The sequence below is a fragment of the Triturus cristatus genome, chromosome 4_2 (assembly GCF_964204655.1).
Source record: "Triturus cristatus chromosome 4_2, aTriCri1.1, whole genome shotgun sequence".
Classification (NCBI taxonomy): domain Eukaryota; kingdom Metazoa; phylum Chordata; class Amphibia; order Caudata; family Salamandridae; genus Triturus; species Triturus cristatus.
Genome location: NC_140586.1, coordinates 507855342 through 507879156, shown reverse-complemented (window position 1 = coordinate 507879156; position 23815 = coordinate 507855342). Strand labels below are relative to the sequence as shown.

The 23815-nt window shown below is 44.3% G+C and overlaps 1 protein-coding gene across 1 annotated transcript in view; it reads right to left on the bottom strand.

Moving 5' to 3' along the window:
- Positions 1-23815, bottom strand: part of LOC146834630 (vitellogenin-A2-like) — a 119980-nt gene that overhangs the window by 49042 nt on the left and 47123 nt on the right. The gene's annotated exons all lie outside the window — the stretch shown is intronic.

The window sequence follows — 23815 nt, the reverse complement described above, 5'->3', positions numbered from 1 at the left end:
ACTCACACATTGGGAAAATCTTCTCAATTTGAATTTTTAATTTGAATTTAGAAAGGGCATATAACCAAAAAGGCATCAAAGCACTATAACCGTCAAAAGCAAATGGGGGAGACCATCAGAAGGAATTATGGTTGCAAAAAGAGGCACATTTTTATGTGCTTGTGGAACATGGATATGAATTATGGTTCACAATATGTGCAGGGAGAGTGTTCCAAAGGCTGACCACTGCCTTAAAAAAGGCACGCTCACCCCATCTTGACTTCCAGAACCTGGGAACAGTCACTTTCCTCTGATCAGCCGATCTCAACTGGATTGTTTTTGTGCAGAAAGGTGCCCTTTCCTGCACAACAATAATCCTTTATGCAACACAGGCACCCTTGAATCCTGGTGCAAGGGTGACTGTGTTGGCGCTAGGAAGGCAAAATGGCACTACTGCAGGAGAAAAATTAGGAATGCACAGTATTCTTTTAAATAAGGTGCATTGCTGCCCTTTCCCTGTCATGCAGTACAGCGCAGCAAGATGACTTTCTGTGCTGCACTGTGTGACAAAATTAGTAAATATGCCCCAATGTTTCCAGACTTTTATTTGTGCCACAGAAGTGTTTACTTTGGAGCCACAAGCAGAGCACTTCATATGCTAATGGTTAAGTACCCACAGAATATACATCCCATATTTAATCTCTTTTGAGTGGAGCACGACAAATTAACATCCTCTGCTCTCCATCTGTAGTGCGGAGTGTGTTACCTGGTGCTCCTCTGTACTTGAAATGAAAATGCACCTATTTTAAAATGAGAAGCTTTTTGTTTTCTAAAATCTAAGTCGGGATGCAAAGTAAGCTTTGCTTTAGCGCTAGCATGCACATTGCACTGTCTTCACAGTACATCAAAGTGAAAGCAAACTGTACTAATGGAGTGGGGGCACATTGCTTCACATATGAGAGGCATCATTAAAAAGGGGAAATTGTCCTCTTTGCACTGCTGTCTCTCCCTACTGGATCCCTGCCTGGGAATCACACTCAGCACAAGATCTCTCAGCAGGGATCTTCCCCAGTAGACACCAATTATCTTTTCTTTCCGGGAGGGTAGCGGCCCCTCTGGGAATGTGCCTGTGCTTCCCTGAGGAAGAGAAAGCCAGATAGACACAAAGAAAATGAACACTTAATTGTTTTTAGGGGAGTGGTCCCCTACCTTGGACAAATTATATTTTCTATCCCCCGGGGGTTTGATGGGGTGTATATCCCCAATGTGCTCCCCAAAAGGGTAGAAAATCCTCTAGGTGCAAGAGAACTGCACAATTCTCTGTTTAGTGGGGTGCATTCCGAGGGCATGGGACTTCACACTCCCTACCTTGGCACAGCAGTCTTTCTGCCCACTGTGAGGTGGATAGTTTGCCACTAATCTGCTCTGAGGGCAGAAAGCCTTCCTGGCCACGAGGGAATATTTTTGATTGAATGGACTGGCATTGTCCTTTGTTCCTCCACTCTGAGCATACTAATTTGATTTACCCGTGGTGGACGTATATGGTGTGTTTACCCACAACCTCCGTACTGAGAGAGGTAGACCACCATTGAATATTTTGAAGTTATTGTTGGGGGATTTGCTCCCACTGGACATGGCCTATGCACTCCCCACCTTGAGAACAACAGTCTTTCTGTCCCCCTACAGGCAGATTGGGGATTTTATCCCCAATCATCCCCAGGTAAACAAATGTCAACTAAACACCAGGTAAAAATAGACCGAAAAAAGGTGTGGCAGTTGGCTGGTTAGATATTGGGATGTGACTCTGCCCCAGACAGTTTTACTGCAACCCGGGGGGTTGATTGGGAGACTTACTGCAATTCTGCCCTGTGGGGTGGTGAGGGGAAGCCCACTATCTACTCAGGTACAGCTCTAGGGCAGTGCAATTGGTGATACCGTACCGTGTGCTGACTGTGTACTCAGGTCCGGCTCTAGGGCATTGTGATTGGTGCTACAGCACTAGGTGCTGACTTTGAGGGGGGCCGTGTTTTTAAGTACAATATGGTTTTAAAAGCACCTTCTACCGCATTCCTTGCCTCCAGCAATTTTCAGGCAAATTTTTAAATGTTAAGATAACTGGTGAATAATGGCCTTATTGCTGAGAGACCAGAGTTTTGTCTAGCGGAAGTTTTGACTCATCATAAAGTAGTACAGAAGGTTAAAATGCCTGCTGCAAAGCATGTGTACCATGCAGATAACAAAGTGCATACAATGTAAATAAGTCAGTGCGTTACTGCTTCTATCAGAGAGACCCTTCTGTTACTTGTAGTTTATAAGTTTAAATCCTGATATAGAACAGTGAGCTATTAATTTTCATCAAAGATCTGCATGCAAACTGCAAGGTATAGATTAGAGCGTATGATTTTTTTTCTCCAGTCTTTCGTTATTTTAAGGTTGCAAAAAGATTTCACTTGGGTAGAAATCAATTCTTATTAGTAAAGCTACCCCCTACCATGGTGTGACATCTTAAATTCTAAGTTTGTGCTTCTCCAGACCAAGCACTCAAACTATACTGCCTACCAGTATGGATAACTTGTGACCCCTACACCTTGTAGTCCTCTGTCTGATATAACATTTCCTATACACTGATTTACACACTTATGATTAATTGTCTCTGTGTAATGTGTATGCAATGTAAAGGGCTCTGGCACCACTACACTGATATGAGAGGCACTATAAAACTAATGAAATGCATGAGAGAGAGACTGGTAATGGAGACTCGAGGGCCATTGTTGGAAGGTGGTAGTGAGGGAATCCGTGGAGAAGGAGGTCATTGTCGTACCTGGTGCCACCGGCATTAAAGCCAGCCCTGTATACACCAGGGATATCTTTTTTGTTTTAGGAATGACAATGGATGTGGGAGGGACTATGAACTACACCTAAAACCCCAACAGTCTTTCTTCCTACCTGGAACACAGAGCATCTCCTTTCCCATGGCTAGCAAGAGAAAATTTGGATTTTATTGAGCGCTGTTTTCACACATGGACTGTCCGACTTGTGAAAATTCCAAATTATTTTTTACTTGCCTTGCTTAATGAAGGTATTACTTATGCACGGGTTCAGCTGCTACCCAGGGTGACTTACTAATCCAAAAATTTCTGAAAACTAGATACCCAGGGTAGTACATGGCGGTGTACCTTACATGAATTCAACGTTTAGTTATCCACAATGCATTTTAATATGTAAACTATTTCAGAAGTATTTCCCAACAGAATATAGGTGTTTCACTACTAATTGTGATTCACCAATTAATCCTGATGCGGTCAGGTGCTGTACATTTATGGTAGGAGAACACCAGCCAAAAATCCAGGGAACTTGTCATGAGGCAACTACTGGTATTCAGGATCCATTCTCTTTTGTCATTGCATTAGAGATATATTACTTTGCTTGCACATTTAAAACAAAAGGTCACAATTATAGGCCAAAGCCATGGACAAATGTGGTGTTCACACCTAATGGCCCACATAGGAAATGTACTAGCAGCATATCACTCTGATTTCAAAAGTAATTTCCTGGTTGCAATGTAGACACAACAATTGTGCAAGGTGATGACTCTCACAGGAGGTAGTGCTCATGCTGGCTGTGATCAAGAGTATCCCAAAACACTGGCACATTGAGTGTGAAGACTCTGCACCTGAATGTCATTAGCCTTACTGAAGCAGTAATCAGAGAAAGGCAAAAGTTCACTCCTGGCCAACAACATTTTTCACCCTTAACAACAGAATCTGCGGACTCACCCTCTCTCCTACAACATCCACTAAAGAACAGGGATTAAAAAAGGGCTAATCGGAAACTCAACTAAAATGCCCCCACAGAATGGAAGCCGAGTATTCATCCTTGGTTATGTCAGTGTCTGGGTCTCCAGATTCAGGAAATACACTTGAACTGCCTGGGAAGCTGCATCCATCTTCCAACCTTTGCTATGCCAAACAAGGGACAATCAAAAATGGGTGCCTCATTTACCACAGGAAGTTTGGAGGGGAAAGTGTGGTTGATTTAAATCACAGACTGGAGATCTTGTAATTCCGATGGCCAATAGTTGGGCAATATTAGTGGGTTCCTTGCTTAATGAACCTCCCATTTGTTCTGGGTCTCCGTTGTTAATTCTCCCTTCAGTCTAACTTGGAGAAGTTTGAATGAATGAATGATTCTTTATTGTTTGATTAAATAAAATGATCGTTGGTGTTGGCATGCGGATCCCATGCAGTTGCACATTTGTTCCCAGCTAAGGGCAGGATTGGGTCTGGCATTTCCCAATGTGTGTTTGTGGGTCGTACAGTGCAAGGGTTTTGTAGTTAGAGAGGCTGCCTGAGAGGGGCTCCTTCTCGTTGCTGACTGTGTCACCTGCTGGTGGAGCTTTTGGTGCAAAGGGTTTGCCTCCGTTGGGGGTTTTTTATATAAGAAGTGTGTTTTAAGTCCTGCTGTTGGGGCCTTTTGGCACGACTTCGGGCAGAGACTTGCCTGGTCTGCATTCCGTGCACTTCTCAAGGTCTTTTAAGACTGCTACAGGTGTTTCCTTCCTCCTTAGACTTGCTGTGCACTGGAGTGGTGCCCTGGACTCTGTAGGGCTGGGGCCTCAGATTGCAGTTGTGTCAGCTGGCTGGCATGAGGAAATCTTTTGGCTTATCAGCTTTAGGGACCCTCCCCCTCCTCTCTTAACTGATGGAGCCTTGATACTCTTAGTGCCTCCCTTCCTTCCTGGGTGTCCTCCCCACCAGCCGCCTCTGGCCACTTGTCTTCTGGGGCCTTCCACCAGCCGCCTAGAGGCTGATGGTCTTTGGGTCCTATGCAGCTGGTTTGGTCCCTGCCACTGCGGAGTGGTGTGGGGCTGGGCAAGCTGGCCACTCTCAACCCCTCTGGCTCTCTGGAGTCACTAGTCGGCAGTCTCAAGCTGCTGAATTGAGTTTTGGAGCTTTGATGTCAATGGAGCAATCATTCTACTCTCGATGCAAACCAGGTAGATCTGCGGGTCTCCTTCGGGGTACTCTGGGCCTTTGGGCTTCAGCCAGCTGGTGTCACGCCTTTGGTGGCCTGGTTTTCGTAGGCTACAGTGAGCCCTAACGAAGTGGGGGTGAGGCCACTCCTGGGATGGGTTGGAAACATGGGCAGGTCTTCTGATTATGACCCCGCAAGCTGCACCTGGCACTAGCCTGGCCGCTTTCACTGGGGAAATCTAGGCTCACTCCCTCACAACCAGCTACAGCTGCAGCGCCCGTGATAGTTTAGAGACTTTTGAGCCTCTTCAGTGATGCACTGCAGGAGGGGAGAAGGGGGGGATGTCGCCTCCCAGCAACCACGGGATTGGCTACTGGCTGCCCCCAAAAGACTCCCCCTGGCTTCTAACACCCTCTGTCAGTGGTAGCAGCAGCAGGAGCAAGGGCAGGCAGACTAAGGACAGAAACTGCAGCGACACACACTACGGACCACTGCATTCACCAATGGCCGCTGACGGCTGTGCCCACTGACAGCTGTGACCATGGTGAGCCACCGCTGACCTTCGCTAACCTCGAGTATGGTCTCAGCTCCTGACTCCTGGCTCTGCAGCTCCCGGCTCGCTGCTTCAGCTTCTCATCTCTTCAGCCACCCGGAAGGCATCAGCATCTTATCTCTTTAGTCACGCAGAACTAGGAGGTGTTCTATCCCTTTCTGTCTGAAAAACGACCACATATACCGTATTTCTTTAGACTCCAGAACACCCGATTGTTTCAGGTATTGGGTCTACCTTAGAATCTCTCTCAGGAGTTTGATATTGGTTCTGCAGACTATTAGTAAAAAAAGTTGTCGTACTAAAGAGTTATGAAGGACATGATCAGTATACTTGAGGGAGTAACGTTTCATTCATCTCAGGAACTGCTCATTAGCATGGACATCGAAGCACTGTACATAAATATTCCTCAAGAGGAATCTCTGTGAGTAATATATTTAATATTGTCCAATATAATGTGGACTCCATGACTCCAAAATACTTTGTACTCAATTATGCCCATTTCTCCCTTTTTGGTTCTGGTTTGAAAATTCATTCTTTCTCCGGACACATGGTACCTCAATGGACAACACATTTGTCTCAAATGTGGCCTTTCTTTATGTGTTTGACTTTGATTTGAGGAATGAGTTAAATATCACTAACTCATACATAGAACACATCAGAATCTGGAAATATTATTTCAATGGCGTATCGATAATATGGAAAAGCAATGAACATCCTAACTAGGAATTTACAAACTGGCTCAATGACAGGAAGGAATTCGAAAATTCCCAGTTACCATCAGCAGGAGGGAACTCTCCTTTTTGATTTAATAATCACACCATATGAGCAAACCTACCAATTGCAACAATCATATATAATTATATATGATCCATGAAGCATGCCTCTTCTTCACTAACACATCGCTCCTACCCTCGCCAATGTGAATTACTTGTTTTGAGTTTAGATGCTGCTTCAAAACGGAATTTAGCTGTTCATATAAACACCTCTAAAAAAGTAACACAGTTTTAGCAGCAGAAATAAACTTATGCTTGACACCCCACTTTTCATAAAAGAGCTACCTTCTACTTCTGAGCATACGAACCCAAAATATGTAATAACCGCATGTCCATTTCATGAATATCCTTTTCTTAACTATTCTCAAAATCTACTGAAATAAATTCTCAGAAACAAACACACAAATGCCTGAGCTTAGGTTCTACCTGTTTATTATGTATGCCTCCAAAGTGTCACTAAAACTAGTCCAGAGCACTGCTTGTCACAGAAATAAGTGACTTCAATCCAGTAGTCTTAACTGCTGCAATTCTTCTTTTATTCTGTTATTATACGGTCTTCTCGAGTGAACGTGTGTTTTATCATTTATGACTACGTCAGGGCTTTAATTATCGAAGCGCACCAAACCTACATTCCTAGATTTAAGATCAGATATCGTTCCAAGTCATCTCATCCATGTTAACTCAGATGGATAGTAAGTAGCTCTCCTAAATGGGTTCATGTGTCCTCCTTAGCCTCATGTGTTCAGGCGCCACAAATACATGGCGCTACAGAGGGCATTATCACAAGAGACACGGAACTTGATGTATATCGAGGAAACTCTTTACATTTTGATAGGTAACCTTCATAATGTTTTTTCTGATCATGCACAGCCAAATATAAATATTTGTGCCCACTTCTTGTTTTTAAGTTTATTCCAGAAATAAATAAAAAAATCCCTGACGTGGGTCCCGTGCTCTCCATGCCACTCCGGTCACACAACCGAAGGATTTAGGACCCAGAGATGTCCGAGTAGACAGGTTAGTCCTAACGAACGACCGGCACAGGGTCAAGTGGGACAAGGTGGAGGCATCCCCCGAGGACCTGGCAAGATTGTACAATTCAGTCCTGCCGTGTTTTATTGAATTAGATGTTTTAATAACTCAAGAACTTTCTCCAGATTTTAATATCAAACTGCAGGCTCTGCATACGAACCTCGTTATTATCTTGTCAGATATGTTTAATCCAGTATCAACCAAGAGAAAGAATAGGACCCCCCTCTCCTCTTGGTATAATGATGCTTGTCGCCTGGCAAAAAAAGAGTTGATTTGGGCTGTAAAACAAGGCAATGACAAGATCCTTATCGCCACCAAGAGAACCCATTATAAAGCTATGCTGAAGTTGGCCAAACAGGATTGGGACCATGCAAAATGGACCGATCTGTCATGCGCTCTAGAACAGAGAGATGCCCGTAAATTTTGGTCTATAGTCAACACAGAAAGTGGGGATCCCAAACCGGCCACTGAGCCTAATATAGAGGCTAGTATTTGGGAAGACCACTTTAGAGCCCTGTATGCTATCGAAGTTGATATGGACACACATCCGGCACTACCAGCACTGAATGACTCCTATGATTGTATACAGTTTTCGCCTGAGGAAGTTGTTAATGCCATTTCGAAAATTCCATCTAGCAAGGCCCCTGGGCTAGATAAACTGCCGGGAGACCTCTTTAAACACCAAATGGAGATCTGGGGACCATATCTATGCATTTTATTTAATGCAATCTTGAGAGGAATGAACGTGCCCTGCACTTGGTTGGGTGCAGAAATCGTTCCCATCTTCAAGAAGGGTTCCCCCCTGTTACCGGCAAATTACAGGCCCATCAGCCTCATAGATGTTCCGCAAAAATTTTTTGCACGGCTTATCCTTGAACGACTTGAGGATTGGATGGAGGAGCACGCTATACTGAGCCAATACCAAGCGGGGTTTAGGAGGAACACCTCTACCATGGACCAATTCTTTCGCTTGTTATTACTATTTTGGAAAACAGCAAAGATTGAGGGTGGCAGCCTCTACATGGTATTCGTGGACCTCCGCTCCGCTTTTGATTTAGTACCCCGAGGGAAACTTTGGGGCGTGTTGGCCAGTCTGGGGGTACCTCTACCAATCCTGACAATACTGATCAAACTGCATGAGGGCAACTTTGCCCAGGTGCGCCATGGGAAGAACGGGGCTTTAACCTCTAAGTTTCCCATTGGCAGAGGGGTGAGACAGGGGTGCGTTCTAGCACCTACCCTGTTCTGCCTATATGTCAATGGTGTGATTTCCCATCTTAATAGCGCCCTTAATAATGACGCCCCAATTCTGGCAGGTAGCAGGGTGCCAGCAATCATGTTTGCGGATGACACCCTGCTACTTTCCAAATCACCTATGGGAATCCAGCGTGTCCTTGACAGTTTCGAGGACTTTTGTTGAGGTCGAGGACTGGAAATTAATGTGAATAAAACAAAGTATATGGTGTTTAATCCTTCACCTTCCACACGGCCAAACCCTAAACTTGGATCATTAAATCTGGAAAGGGTAAAAACTTTTGATTACCTAGGAGTAACGTTGAGCGAAAATCTTTCATGGGTTCCACAAATTGCCAAGGCGCAGCTGAAATTAGCCCAGTATGCTGGGGGTATCTTTAAGATTTCCAACACGTCCACATACAAACCAATTAAACCCCCGCTCGAAGTATACAAGAGCCAGGCCAGGGCAGCAATTCTATATGGAGCAGAACTTTGGGGGCATTTACCTGGGTTGGAACTTCTCAAAATTGAAAATAAGTTCATCAGACAGCTACTATCGCTTCCTCAGAGTACTCCGTTGCATCCTTTGAGGATGGATCTGAATCTGAGGTCGATGGATGATGAACTAGCTCTGAAGCCTCTTAGGTACTGGCACAGGTTGTGGACTACGCCGGAATTATTGTATTATAGATTAGAGCTGAAGGAAATTCTGGCAAGCAACTGTGTACTAAAAATCCCTTGGTTTGTGTTTATAAAATCCCAGTGCATCAAACTTGGGCTGGGTGATATGTGGTATGAACCGGAACTAAGCTGTAAGATGATCTCACGGAAGATGCTCACTAAGATCTATGTGGCTGAGAAACAAAACAGAGTGCAGACTGCCCCTAATATTGGAGTTTTAACTAAATCTTTTTTAAGTGTCAAGGACTTTTATCAATTCGAGAATTTTATGGATATTATTTATCCTATATCATCAAGAAAACTATATTTGCAATGGAGATATGGCACACTACCTCTGCGAACTTTCACTAGCAGCTGGGCATCAAATTCTGTTGAGACCTGCCCTGGCTGCAGTTGTGTTAAAGAGGATGAGCTCCATGTACTATTTTTTTGCCCTGCATACACAAAAGCTAGGAAGCATTGGATAGTGCCTATCTGCAAAAATATGGGTTTTCGGCAATGTAGCCATGCTTTTAGAATTTTAAAAACAGACACATCTGAATGTATAGTTTTTGCAGTCTGTAAATTCCTCTTTGCAATGTGGAATAGGAGAAGGGGACTATGCACTACTTAATGTATTGTCATGACATATTTTCATTCTGTGCCAAGTTTGTCTGTATATATATTTATTTTTTAATGTACTTTTTAAGGCAAATTGCCGAAATAAAGATATTTTGATGATGATGAATAAAAAAATAAAAAATCAATTATAAAACATTTATATATACATTTATATATAAACACATGAACTGTACAAAAGGTTCTTCCAAACATATGCTCTGAAACATTTTATTAATAGGGAGAATAAAATGCAAATATGAATGCAAACCACACTTAAATAGCATTTTTGGTTAAAAAAGTTGACTTTTTGTATTGCAAGTAGCGCAAAAAAAAGTAAGTCGGAATTTGATTTAATTTGGCAGTATTGTAGATTATGGTGTGCAGTTGATGCTTTTTGTGGTGGCATCAAAAAAGGCTAAGAATTTTTAGAGTTATTAGCAGTTTTAACTTAAAGATAATTTTTGTTGCAATAGTTTCGCGGTAGTTCCGTGGTACATAGCAATGACAAGTAATTATCTGATTGGATCCGGACTGCCTTTGCAAAATTTCAAGGCAGCCATGTTGTTTTAAGGTCAGTTTGTGGGAGTTCTGGCATGGTACCTTAAACATAGGTAAATATCTGGGTTTATGGGCCACAAGTAAGAAGCCTTTTGGAGTTCGCAAATTGGCTGATTTGTAGAATCGGCCCATTTGCGAACCCAAAAAAGTCATTTCACATGTATCAAACCCAAATTGCAAATCGGTGACCTGTTACCGAATCGCAAATTGGGTTTTGCGATTCAGAATTAGGAAGGGGCGTGTTTAGGGCTTCGCTTTTTAATACCGAATTGCATCGGTATGTAAGAATGTTTTGCGACCGAAATGTGGTCGCGAAACATTAGCATTTTACCACCTACTTAAAGTACCCCCTTCCCCTTTGTGAATGTTTGTAAAAGCATTATTTAACAGCAGGCAGTTGTCTCATGGACCACTGCCTGCTCTTAAAAAATTAAAGGAAAACTTTTCTTTTGTTTTTCAAAATGCAACTCGTTTTCCTTCAAGGAAAACAGGCTGCTTTACAAAAAAAAATCCTTTATTTAGAAGCAATCACAGGCATGGTGGTCTGCAGACCTCAGCAGGCCACCATCCTTGTGATTTTTGCGACTCCTAGGGGGTCGCAAATTGTGATCTACCTCATTAATATTAATGAGGTAGGTCGGTTTGCAACCCACTACAAATCGGTATATGAAACTCATGGAGTTTCAAATGCAACAACAACAGTTGATGAACAGAATGCAGACCAATGTCATAAATTCACCCCAGTACAGAGATCTGGGCCTAAATCCATAGTTTTTTTGCTCACCATGCCATTGCAGTTTGAACCCAGCTGTATGCAAATCAGTCTCAGCCCTGTGCCTCATGGGAACAGTCCAGCCCGAACTGCCAAGCCAGGTCCTCCCTGGACCAGAAACAAGCATCCTAGGACCGGTTTCGGGGTTTCACCCCTCTTCAGCCAGGATAGCTTGATTCCAGTGGCATGGAGAGCACGGGACCCACGTCAGGGCATACCCGTCCCACTCGGGGGTGATGTTGTAAATGAGGATACAGGGACCTTCAGTTCATGTAGGTTACTTCTTTAATGATAGCTTGGTTCCAGTACAGAAGACCAGGATGGTAGCAGAGGTAAGATAGTAGAAAGATAGCCCCACCAGGAGCAAGCTCCTTTCAGCTCAGCCTGAGTACACCAACTGACAATCTGCCCAAGAGAGGCACCCAGGCATTCCATGATGTCATGCAACATTCCATCAGAGCAGTACAGTGAGGAAAAGCTTACAAGTAATTTACCACACATCCTCTCTCCTTAGGGAACAAAAGAAGTAAAGTAAGATACCCAATAAACCTTTGGCAAGAAGGTGCAGCAATAAGATGCACCTATCCTCAGGTGTAATGCATGAGGTATCACGAAAATGACTGGCATGAACAGAAATGTGTTAAAGATCACAAACAACATTACTACACGCCCCATCCCCCTCCCTTAGGGAAAACAATGCATGGCACAGATGAAAAACACAATGCAACAAGAAGGGCGAACACCCACCCAACCTCCCCAAAAGCGGGTACACACAGGGAAAACACCCTGTTAACCAGGTGGATGTAAATACAGACCCTTGGGAGAAAACAACATCCCCAATAAAAGATACAACAAGGATTAGAATCACTCTAGTTAGCCCAAAGAGAGTAACCACAACCGGAAAGACACTAGAGAGAAAACATGTTGGAAAGACACAAAAATTCCCCTGATTAGGCTAGAAGGCATGCTGACGCTTAAGATCCACTAGGAGTAACAAAGAGATCTAAACACAAAACTGCACATTCAAAGTCCTCCAAACATGAAACCCTTGGCCACGAGTTCCATGGAGGGGGACTTCGACTGGAACACAGTGTCAACTAGAAAAGAAGACCCATTGAAAGCGCTGGAAATTAATCAAGCACGCCAAAAAAAACACAGGGTACTAACCCTTGAAAATAGAACAACCTCCCCTAAATAGGGTACACCATAGGGTACACACACCCAAGAAAACTACAAACTAAAATAGAGGCATTGCCTACCCCCACAACCTCCCCAAAGAAATGGGTACACTCTATGTACAGAGACTAGGAAATTAAAGGCATTGACTACCCCCACAACCTCCCCAAAGAAATGGGTACACTCTATGTATGAAGACAACAACATAAAGGCATTGACTACCTACAAACGCAACCTGAACCACATCCCCTAACTAGTTTACACCTGGAAGGGTACACAGGGTACTAACCCTGAGAAACTACTGACATCAACTACCACCACAACCTCCCCAAAGGGACAGATACACTGCATATTAAACACTACGCAAAACAACACGACTACACCTAGGTAGGGTACACCCACAGAGCAGTCACCCTAAAAACTGACATGAGGCATTGACTACCCCACAAAGACAACCTAGAATACACCACAGGATGTTTACCCTGGGATCCAATACAAGGCATTGACTACCCGCAAATGACGGAACCTCCCCTCAATAGGGAACACCCAAAATAAACGATAAAACTGGGAAACAAACTGTGGACTCAAAATGCTATGTCATACACCTCCACGCCCCTACCACCAGATGAAAGCACAGACTTATAGCGATCATGCATAGAAAGTTCAGACATGATAATCAGAAAACATATAATAGGCACCGGTGAGCGGTTTCTCACCCGGGATCCCAACACACAGTTCTGCGCAGTCACCAGCATCCAATGCGGTATAGTACAGGCTTAATAAGGCTTGAAGCATGCAGTGAGCAGACGCTGAATTTCGCCACAAGCAATTGAGTGTCACGCAGTTTGTGGGATGTAACATCTGAAGGATTGACAAACCTTCTGAAGTTCCATTCACCAAAGTATCTCAGCTTCCGCTTGTCACTCGGGCTGTTTACCATCGGAAGAAATCGTGGAACTGAAAATGCAGACCAAGCTGGAGAAGACCGAGAGGCAGACCATAACACCTTCGCTGGAGTCCGTAGTTGCCAGGCTGAAAGAAGCGCAATGACGAAGGCAGGCAATCTGAGGGGATAGCGTGAGTCCGGGCCAAAATGGCGGCACGCTTCCAGATGGCACGCCGGGTGGCTCACGGCACGCTAATACAGTAGAGCGTCGGTCAGCAGCTAGAGGAATGCGAGAACATCGAAGCGTCACTGGAGATTCCACGAAGAATCAGCGACAGAGGTAAGGGCGCTCGCTACCACAAGCAAGGGGATATTTGAAAAATGTGGCTCGCGCTGAGATCAAAGGTGTAACCGCCACGGAGCAACGAAACTCCGTGGGGTCTGGGCAATGCACACGCAAACACCAAAATTACCTCCATGACATTGTCCAAATAAAGAATCCACTCAAATCCCACAAAGAAGGCCATAGGAGAGGCGGACAACCGCCGAGCGATTAGGCTGGCCAATGGCACTTCCAAAGAGTCCCCCAAGCTTCAGGTCCTACGAGCGAGTTTGCTCAAAGTACGCCAACCAGCATAGAGCAAGGAGACAACACTGGAGATGCCTCACGAGTAAGCGCTCAACTCCACACGTAGGCAGACACAGGCAGGATACCGTGAGGCGTCAGACTGTTGATGAGACATTTCACACTCAAAGCTCACCGGACTTGCTGTAGGGCCACGACAGGCTGACACAGGCTGAAGAAAGTTGCTGGAATTTTCCAGGTGACCGCAAAGTCTTGGGTGATGAGACTACAAACCCAGGTTGCAAGCTACAGATAGGACACTGGTGGGGAAAGCCAGAGAACACTGCAGGCTTGTTGACAGAAAAGTTGTTGACTGTTGAAGTCTTACAGGTGACAGCAGGCTCCCAGTAATGTGAAAAGAAACGCCCAGGCTGCAGGCTGTCCAGATGGTACAGGACACTGGTGGGGCTGACCAGGGCGTTACTTTTAAGTTTCAATTGACGTCTTGAAAGTCCTTAAAGTCCTTAGTTCCTTGTCTTTTGGTTCCTTAGTTCCTAGTAGTCCTTACTCCTTAGTGCACACGTCAGTCCTTAAGATCGTCGCCAAAATTGTTGTAAATGAGGATGCAGGGACCTTCAGTTCATGTAGGTTACTTCTTTAATGATAGCTTGGTTCCAGTACAGAAGACCAGGATGGTAGCAGAGGTAAGATAGTAGAAAGATAGCCCCACCAGGAGCAAGCTCCTTTCAGCTCAGCCTGAGAACAGCTCCCTGAATTACTTACAGGCACTTGTTGGAGGCACAGTCCTTACCTGCTGGCTGTGTTGTGAGGGCTGGTGGCTGTGTGACCTTTCTCCCTCTCGCCGCTGTGGTGCTGTGTGTGGCGATAGTACCGAGACGGGTACTCCAAGACTACATCCCCCAGGCTCCTTTGCCCTCTGCCTGTGATCCCGGAAGCGGCATTTCGCGCCCGAAGGCGCTTTAAAAATCTCCGCCCTCGGCAGAGCGGGCTCCCTGAATTACTTACAGGCACTTGTTGGAGGCGCAGTCCTTACCTGCTGGCTGTGTTGCGAGGGCTGGTGGCTGTGTGACCTTTCTCCCTCTCGCCGCTGTGGTGCTGTGTGTGGCGATAGTACCGAGACGGGTACTCCAAGACTACATCCCCCAGGCTCCTTTGCCCTCTGCCTGTGATCCCGGAAGCGGCATTTTGCGCCCGAAGGCGCTTTAAAAACAACTCCGCCCTCGGCAGAGCGGGCTCCCTGAATTACTTACAGGCACTTGTTGGAGGCGCAGTCCTTACCTGCTGGCTGTGTTGCGAGGGCTGGTGGCTGTGTGACCTTTCTCCCTCTCGCCGCTGTGGTGCTGTGTGTGGCGATAGTACCGAGACGGGTACTCCAAGCCTACATCCCCCAGGCTCCTTTGTCCTCTGCCTGTGATCCCGGAAGCGGCATTTCGCGCCCGAAGGCGCTTTAAAAACAACTCCGCCCTCGGCAGAGCGGGCTCCCTGAATTACTTACAGGCACTTGTTGGAGGCGCAGTCCTTACCTGCTGGCTGTGTTGCAAGGGCTGGTGGCTGTGTGACCTTTCTCCCTCTTGCCGCTGTGGTGCTGTGTGTGGCGATAGTACCGAGACGGGTACTCCAAGACTACATGCCCCAGGCTCCTTTGCCCTCTGCCTGTGATCCCGGAAGCGGCATTTCGCGCCCGAAGGCGCTTTAAAAACAACTCCGCCCTCGGCAGAGCGGGCTCCCTGAATTACTTACAGGCACTTGTTGGAGGCGCAGTCCTTACCTGCTGGCTGTGTTGCGAGGGCTGGTGGCTGTGTGACCTTTCTCCCTCTCGCCGCTGTGGTGCTGTGTGTGGCGATAGTACCGAGACGGGTACTCCAAGACTACATCCCCCAGGCTCCTTTGCCCTCTGCCTGTGATCCCGGAAGTGGCATTTCGCGCCCGAAGGCGCTTTAAAAACAACTCCGCCCTCGGCAGAGCGGGCTCCCTGAATTACTTACAGGCACTTGTTGGAGGCGCAGTCCTTACCTGCTGGCTGTGTTGCGAGGGCTGGTGGCTGTGTGACCTTATTCCCTCTCGCCGCTGTGGTGCTGTGTGTGGCGATAGTACCGAGACGGGTACTCCAAGACTACATCCCCCAGGCTCCTTTGCCCTCTACCTGTGATCCCGGAAGCGGCATTTCGCGCCCGAAGGCGCTTTAAAAACAACTCCGCCCTCGGCAGAGCGGGCTCCCTGAATTACTTACAGGCACTTGTTGGAGGTGCAGTCCTTACCTGCTAGCTGTGTTGCGAGGGCTGGTGGCTGTGTGACCTTTCTCCCTCTCGCCGCTGTGGTGCTGTGTGTGGCGATAGTACCGAGACGGGTACTCCAAGACTACATCCCCCAGGCTCCTTTGCCTTCTGCCTGTGATCCCGGAAGCGGCATTTCGCGCCCGAAGGCACTTTAAAAACAACTCCGCCCTCCGCATCGCGGGACCGCGCGCGGGCGGCGCCGGGAGAAGCCCGGGACAAGGGCGGGACCGTCTGTGGCCGTCCGGGGCCGTACGAGGCCGGGCTGGGCCACCTCTCTAAGGCAAGTGAACACTTCAAGCTTGGATATACCCTGTGGCATATCAATTGCTGCATCTCAGTTACTCTTTTAATTCTGTGACCTGCACCAATCAGAAGGTTGGCTCACGAGCACGTTAGAAGGCCCTGTCCTCCAATATTGGATAAACACTAAACTGTGACTGATTGGCTGCTGGTTTGCTTTGTGCTCTTACCACCCCTTGCTGTCTGAAGCTCCTGACCCGCTTTGAACCACTTGCAGCAAAACCGAACTAGATAGAGCTCCCAGTAACCATTTTGATTCAAGAAACATATTTAAGCAAAACAAGAGGGTAGCCGTTGTTCCCTTTTTTTGTGTAACCAAATTTACAATTTATAATTTATTGTGTTACATATGCGCTGTTTGTAAAATCTTTTAGTAGTGTATCCCTAAGATCAGGACAACTAGGGCGATTACAGATAGCTTGTAATTGGGTCTTTGAATTAAACTGTGCCCCATACTGTTAATCCATGGTAAAAAACAATTCCACTATGGACAACTACCTTGTGAAAGTAGTAAGTCAAATCAACAAAGATAGAAGGAAATCACTGGGCCGTGAAAATACTACTACTACTGACTTAGGTCTTCTGAGTAATGCTGCTAACACTAATACAAACATCGCGGCACCTAATGCCTTAGCCGCTGAATGTTTGCTAACAGAGTTTTTGGCGCTACCTGAGTCCCCTGTAGTTTCAGAATGTCCTCTACTTACGTCTGCAGACTCTAATGCCACACCTTTGAATCTGTCGGACGAATCTAGAATTGATCATTTAGCATGCTCCCCAAAAAAAAGGGCTGTAAGGGAATGTAGAAAAACGATACCAAAGCGGGGTGGGGCACAGCACAAATCGAATTGTGAAGCTACTCCCAAAAATTCCTACTGCCAAAAGGGAACTATGACCAAAAATTGCGGCACTGATATATATATGAGCACAAATAGTATGTCCTGTATTATTAAGGCTCTTGAGGATAAACTAGAGGCTGTGGTTAAACCACTAGTTGAGAAAATAGACATACTATCTGCAGAAGTGCTTAGATTAGGTGGCTCTCTTTCTACAATAATTGATACTCAGAACAAATCACAAGGTGGGACCATGGAGCAAGAAGGAAGAAATGCACAAGCCCCGATTAAGGAGAATACCCTTCCACCTAATCCCATACCAAATAACCAGATGGTGGACAAAACTAATACACCAAATGTAGAACCACCTTCTATAGGTTGGACAACGGTTCAAGCTAAGAAAACTCGCTCTACTAATTTACCCCCACAATGCGAACCATATGTTATAGTACTTACAAATGTGCCACCCTTAGATACTATGCAGTCTAATGTACAAAATGAATCACACGATTCCCTTAAATGGAAAACAGTTTCCTGGCTAAACCACAATTGTGGGTTCCCCGTCAATTATTCGGATCAGATACTATCAACTAGACGGGTCCCCTGGATTGGGAGTGCCAGGAAAACTTGCAAAGGTGATTGCATAATCGTTAATTTTAAATACCCCCAACACGTGGCGACTGTACTACTTAGAGCAGCATCATTGGTACTGGGAGAGAATAGTGTGGGTGTACATCCTTTAGGCTATTTCTACCAGCATTTAGCTAGGAATAATCAGATTAATACTCCAAGTATATCCCAAAACAATACTCAATGCTTACCTTTTCAGATCAACACAAACAATAGGTATTTGGCATTAAGCACCCTGGATCTGAATGACTGACTAATGTCAGCCAATGTGACAGACGCGGAGACTAAGATAGCAACACAAGGTGGAGACAGGATTCTGACTATAGTGGAACCTAATGATGAAACTGATCATACAAGGTTGGAGACCCCGGCAATGCTACATGATACCCAGATACCTTATCCTAGGACAACTACGGAGACCTATATAAATTCAAGGTCAACTATTGCCATCTTGGGTGAGAATGGACAATGCGGTGTCAATCATATTGTGAATGGGGGGTTAACTACTGCAAAGCCGCCATTATATGAAAACATTGTCTCACACACTACTGCGGATGGTGCAGCTGAACTCCCATCTGTTAGATTAACAGCATGGAATATAGCAGGGGTAACTAGGAACATGCAGGATGAAGTTTGGTGCTCCTACATTGAGAATTTTGATATCATTCTCCTGCAGGAGACCTGGGCTATAGATACACCTCATAGATTGGGTTATAGAACATTCAGTCGTGGCGCAGTGCCATCAGCGAGAGGAAGAGCATCTGGGGGCCTGGTGATCTGGATAAGGGTTACTGTGGAGGTAGACATCACACTGCTGTCGATTGATTCCCCTGATCTAATGGGATTAAAAATAGTAACTAGGGGAAAAGAAATTATATATTTACTAAATGTATATAATAGACCGCATCCTCCTAGTAAAGAATCACAGGTGATAGACCTCCTTGATTCTTTTTTAAATACTTTAAGTCCAAGTAAGCAGGTAATTGTTGGAGGAGATTTTAACTGTCAATACGAGCCAGTATTGGGCTTGGATACTTTATTCGAAGAGCAGGACATAGCTAATAATGTCCTTCCCTTAGAGTCCAATAATATGGTTAAAAATTCAAGAGCAGCTATGCAGATTTTACAAACCTCAGTAAATCACGATTTAAGGGCGTGTAATGGCCGATTTCAGTGCGATAGACCAGCGGCCCCAACTTTTGGTAGGGGAAACTATAGGTCCCACATAGACTTTTTAATGGTCTCCATGAGTCTATGGTATCTAATATTAGATTTTAAAATAGACCATAGAACAGAGAGTGACCATTTCCCCCTCCAACTGTGGTTACATTCAGAACCTTTCATACCTAATATAAATAGGGTAGCCATGCTAAATAGCCCCATAGGAGAACATCAGGTTTCAAATAATAGGCGCGTTATTAAGTGGCCCTATATTCTGGCCAAGGAAGAAACGATGACAAACATATATAATTCCTTTGCCGATATATTGGAGGAAAGCCAAATGCCTGCTCTAGGTACTCAGGATGTTCTAGATTTACACTACAAATTAGTAGATGCACTGACTCCCCATTTAAGTAAAATCTATAAAAAGGATTCGAGCCAGAAAGATAACCATCTAGCGACAACAAACCAATGGTATAATAAAGATTGTCGTAAAGCTAAGACTGACCTGATCCAGGCTGTAAAATTAAAGGACTTCCAGGGAATCCAAGATAGTAGATTAGCATATAAAAAGACATTGGCCCAAGCAAAAAAAACTTGGGACGATGCTCTCTGGGACGACCTTATAAATGCAGTCCACCAGAAAGATCAGGCCACATTCTGGAATCTAATCTCCAAGGGAAACAAAAAAGGTAGATCATCCAGGGATATATACCTCGATGAAAAAACCTGGTGTGATCACTTTTCTAAATTATATCGTAACACCAATGAGGAGTTGGCTATGGAGGACCAAGAGATTAATAGATTATCTGATAATAATACCCTCCTATATTTTAGCTTAGAAGAAACTGTTGAGGCATTACAGGCTATCAAAATGGGCAAAGCACCAGGCCCCGATAAAATTCCCGGTGACTTGCTAAAGCATGATGTAGGAATTTGGGGACCCTACATTAATTTCTTATGTAATTCCATAGCGGCTGGGACACCAATTCCTGAATCTTGGAAAGGGGCTGAAATCGTTACAATTTTTAAGAAAGGGGATCGTTATGATCCAGCCAACTACCGCCCTATAAGTTTAATAGATCTTTTACAAAAAACTTTTGCCATACATATTTTAAACAGACTTTTAATGTGGATAAAAGGGGCACAGATTTTATCTAAATACCAAGCAGGATTTAGGTTAAAAACCAGCACGGTGGATCAAGTATTTAGATTCATGTGTATTTGCTGGAAATATATTAATATAAGAAAGGGAAGTTTGTATGTAGCATTCATTGATCTAAGGGCTGCATTTGACCTTCTACCCCGTAAATTACTATGGTCCACCCTTAAAGATATGGCAGTTCCCAGTGAGTTACTTAAGGAAATAATTAGACTCCACACAGGAAATTATGCTAGAGTTAGATGGGGCAAGGGAGGAGAAATTTCAAAGGATATCCCTGTGGGTCGGGGCGTCCGCCAAGGGTGTGTGCTGGCGCCCACACTCTTCTCTCTATATGTCAACAATATACCTAACTATCTAAAAGATTGTAAACATGACTCCCCGAAATTAGGAGACGAGGTGATCACCGCATTGCTTTTTGCTGATGACACAATCCTCATCTTGCAAACTCCGCAAGGCTTACAAAACCTAGTAAACACTTTTAACAACTATTGTGTGGAGAAGGGGTTAGAAATAAACTCATCTAAAACAAAATATATGTCCATAAATCCTCAGAAATCCTTTAGAAAGAATTTGGCCTTAAATAATCAGAAATTGGAATATGTGGAGAGTTTTAATTACCTGGGCATTATGCTGGATAGTATGCCCCATTGGAAAGGGCAATTGGAAAAAAGTAAATTAACTTTGAAACAAAATCTAATGCCTATCTTAAAGGTGCACGGCAGTAGTCAATCTAAAGCAATTACGCTGGCACTAGAATTATTCAAAGCAAAGGCCCAATCGGCAGCACTATACGGCGCCGAGGTCTGGGGTTACTCCTGCAACAACACTTTTAGGAAGGAAGAGAATAGCTTCATACGCAGGCTACTTAAAATACCACTAAGAACACCGATAACTCCAGTGTTCATGGATATTAACCTTAAAAGGACTGACCATCAAGCCACATTAAGGCCACTACTCTATTGGATTAGACTATGGACAACCCCTGAGCTGAGTGACTACAAGAATGGACTGCTAGAAATAATTAGGATTGATGAATATAAAAATATTCCCTGGTTAAAACATATTTCCAAGTGGTTTAGAAAGCTTGGGTTCTCCCATTTTTGGGAAAACCCCCAGAACATGTTACCAATCTCAAAAAAACTTTTGAAATCTGCTTTTTGGGTATACGTAAAGAATGAAGTATCCTCTAGCTCCACACTAGGTATACTGACGCAGAAATTCCATTCCATTAAGGATACTCCTGTATTCGAACAATTTATGGACGAGATAAGACCACCATTAGCCAAAACACTGTATTTACAATTCAGATATGGGGTCCTGCAGATTTCTGCAAATACTAATAGTTGGAGGGGCAATGAAGATGATAGAGGATTGTGTACCCTTTGCTCACAAGAAGCAAAAGAAAACGATGCTCACGTACTGTTTTTCTGCCCAGTTTATAAAAAGCCAAGGGATCGATGGATTAAACCCTTGTGTAAAAACATGGGGTTTAGACTTTTCAAAGAGGCAGAACGTACACTTAAGTCAAATACTTCACAACCAATAGTGTTCAGCTTAAGTAGATTCCTATTCAATGTATATCTTATAAGGAATCAGAAAGGATGTAATCTATAATATTTAAAGGCTGGTTATACAACCTTCTTGCTCGGTTAGACACCATGAATTTTATTTCCTTCCCCTTTCTTAAATATATTATAATAACCTTTTAAATATTATCTGGCTTTTAACTAATTTATATTGTTTTTAGCATAGCTGTGATAGAATTTATTGTGATTGATCTCCACACTTATTGCCTGGAATCTGGACTGTATTGTACATGTTTTTAATATCTATGTATGTTGCTTTTATGACAAATAAGTCGAAATAAAGCTGATTGATTGATTGATTGATTGAGTACACCAACTGACAATCTGCCCAAGAGAGGCACCCAGGCATTCCATGATGTCATGCAACATTCCATCAGAGCAGTACAGTGAAGAAAAGCTTACAAGTAATTTACCACAGGTGACAAATACAAAAACAACTGTTGATAGACAGAATGGAAAACAATGTCATACATTCACCCCAGTACAGAGATTTGGGCCTAAATCCATTGTTTGTTTGCTCACCGTGCCATTCCAGTTTGAACCCAGGCATATGCAAATCAGTCTTGGCCCTGTGCATCATGCAGTCCAGCCCGAACTGCCAAGCCAGGTCCTCCCTGGACTGGAAACAAGCATCCTAGGACCATTTTTGGGGTTTCACCCCTCTTCAGCCAGGATAGCTTGATTCCAGTGGCATGGAGAGAACGGGACCCACTTCTGGGCATACCCGTCCAACTCGGGGTGACAAACGCAAAAACAAGAGTTGATGGAAAGAATGCAGAACAATATCATACATTCACCCCAGTACAGAGATCTGGGCCTAAATCCATCGTTTTTTTGCTCACCATGCTCTTCCAGTTTTAACCCAGTCATATGCAAATCAGTCTTGGCCCTGTGCCTCATGGGAACAGTCCAGCCCGAACTGCCAAGCCAAGTCCTCCCTGGACCGGAAACAAGCATCCTAGGACTGGTTTTGGGGTTTCACCCCTCTTCAGCCAGGATAGCTTGATTCCAGTGGCAGGGAGAGCACAGGACCCACGTCAGGGCATACCCGTCCCACTTGGGGTGACAAATGCAAAAACAACAGTTGATAGACAGAATGCAGAACAGTGTCATACATTCACCCCAGTACAGAGATCTGGGCCTAAATCCATCGTTTTTTTGCTCACCATGCCATTCCAATTTGAACGCAGCCATATGCAAATCAGTCTTGGCCCTGTGCATCATGGGAACAGTCCAGCCCGAACTGGCAAGCCAGGTCCTTCCTGGACTGGAAACAAGCATTCTAGGACTGGTTTTGGGGTTTCACCCCTCTTCAGCCAGAATAGCTTGATTGGACCTAAACCCTGCTAGACGTTGTCACACCCCCATCCTTGGTACACTTCACCTTAATTCATGTCAACTAAGAACAAATTTATGGTAGCGATACACTCTTAACCTCTCCAAAATGACACAGAATTTCCAAATTAAAGTTCACAAATTTTAAACATTTCTTTGAAAAAGCAGAATCTGAAAAATTTTGTTTGGAAAAACATTAAATTTTAACTTTGTTGGTTACCACAATTAACACTACTTAGTCGTAGCGTCCATATTGTCCAAGATCCGATTTAGAACAATAGATCTGCCAAGTTGAAGTAATGGAAAATAAAGGAAATGGGTGTAGTCAAAGTTATGTATGGAGGTAGTTGTAAAATGTAGTAGTTTATAAATTCTTGTTTTTCAAACTTTCAAAAATGACATATTTTCAAATTAAATGTAAAATAAGCAGTTGATTTCAAGCCACCTTTCCCACGAAGTGTCTCAAACTCAATATATTTTGAACTAAGTGTTTCAACCTATACTCCTAGATTGTAAACCAGTTTGACTTATTACTAAGGGAGCTTGCAACCAATGCAGGAAGACATCTGCAAGGCTTCACCGCTACGGGCTAGATAATTGAAACATGATTAACTCTTGCGCTACAATGACTAGTTGCATGTTGGATGGCATTAATCTAGTCCATGCCTGTAGGTCCAGATCTGATCTCTCACCAGCCTCCAAACTGGTCCCTTAAAGTTT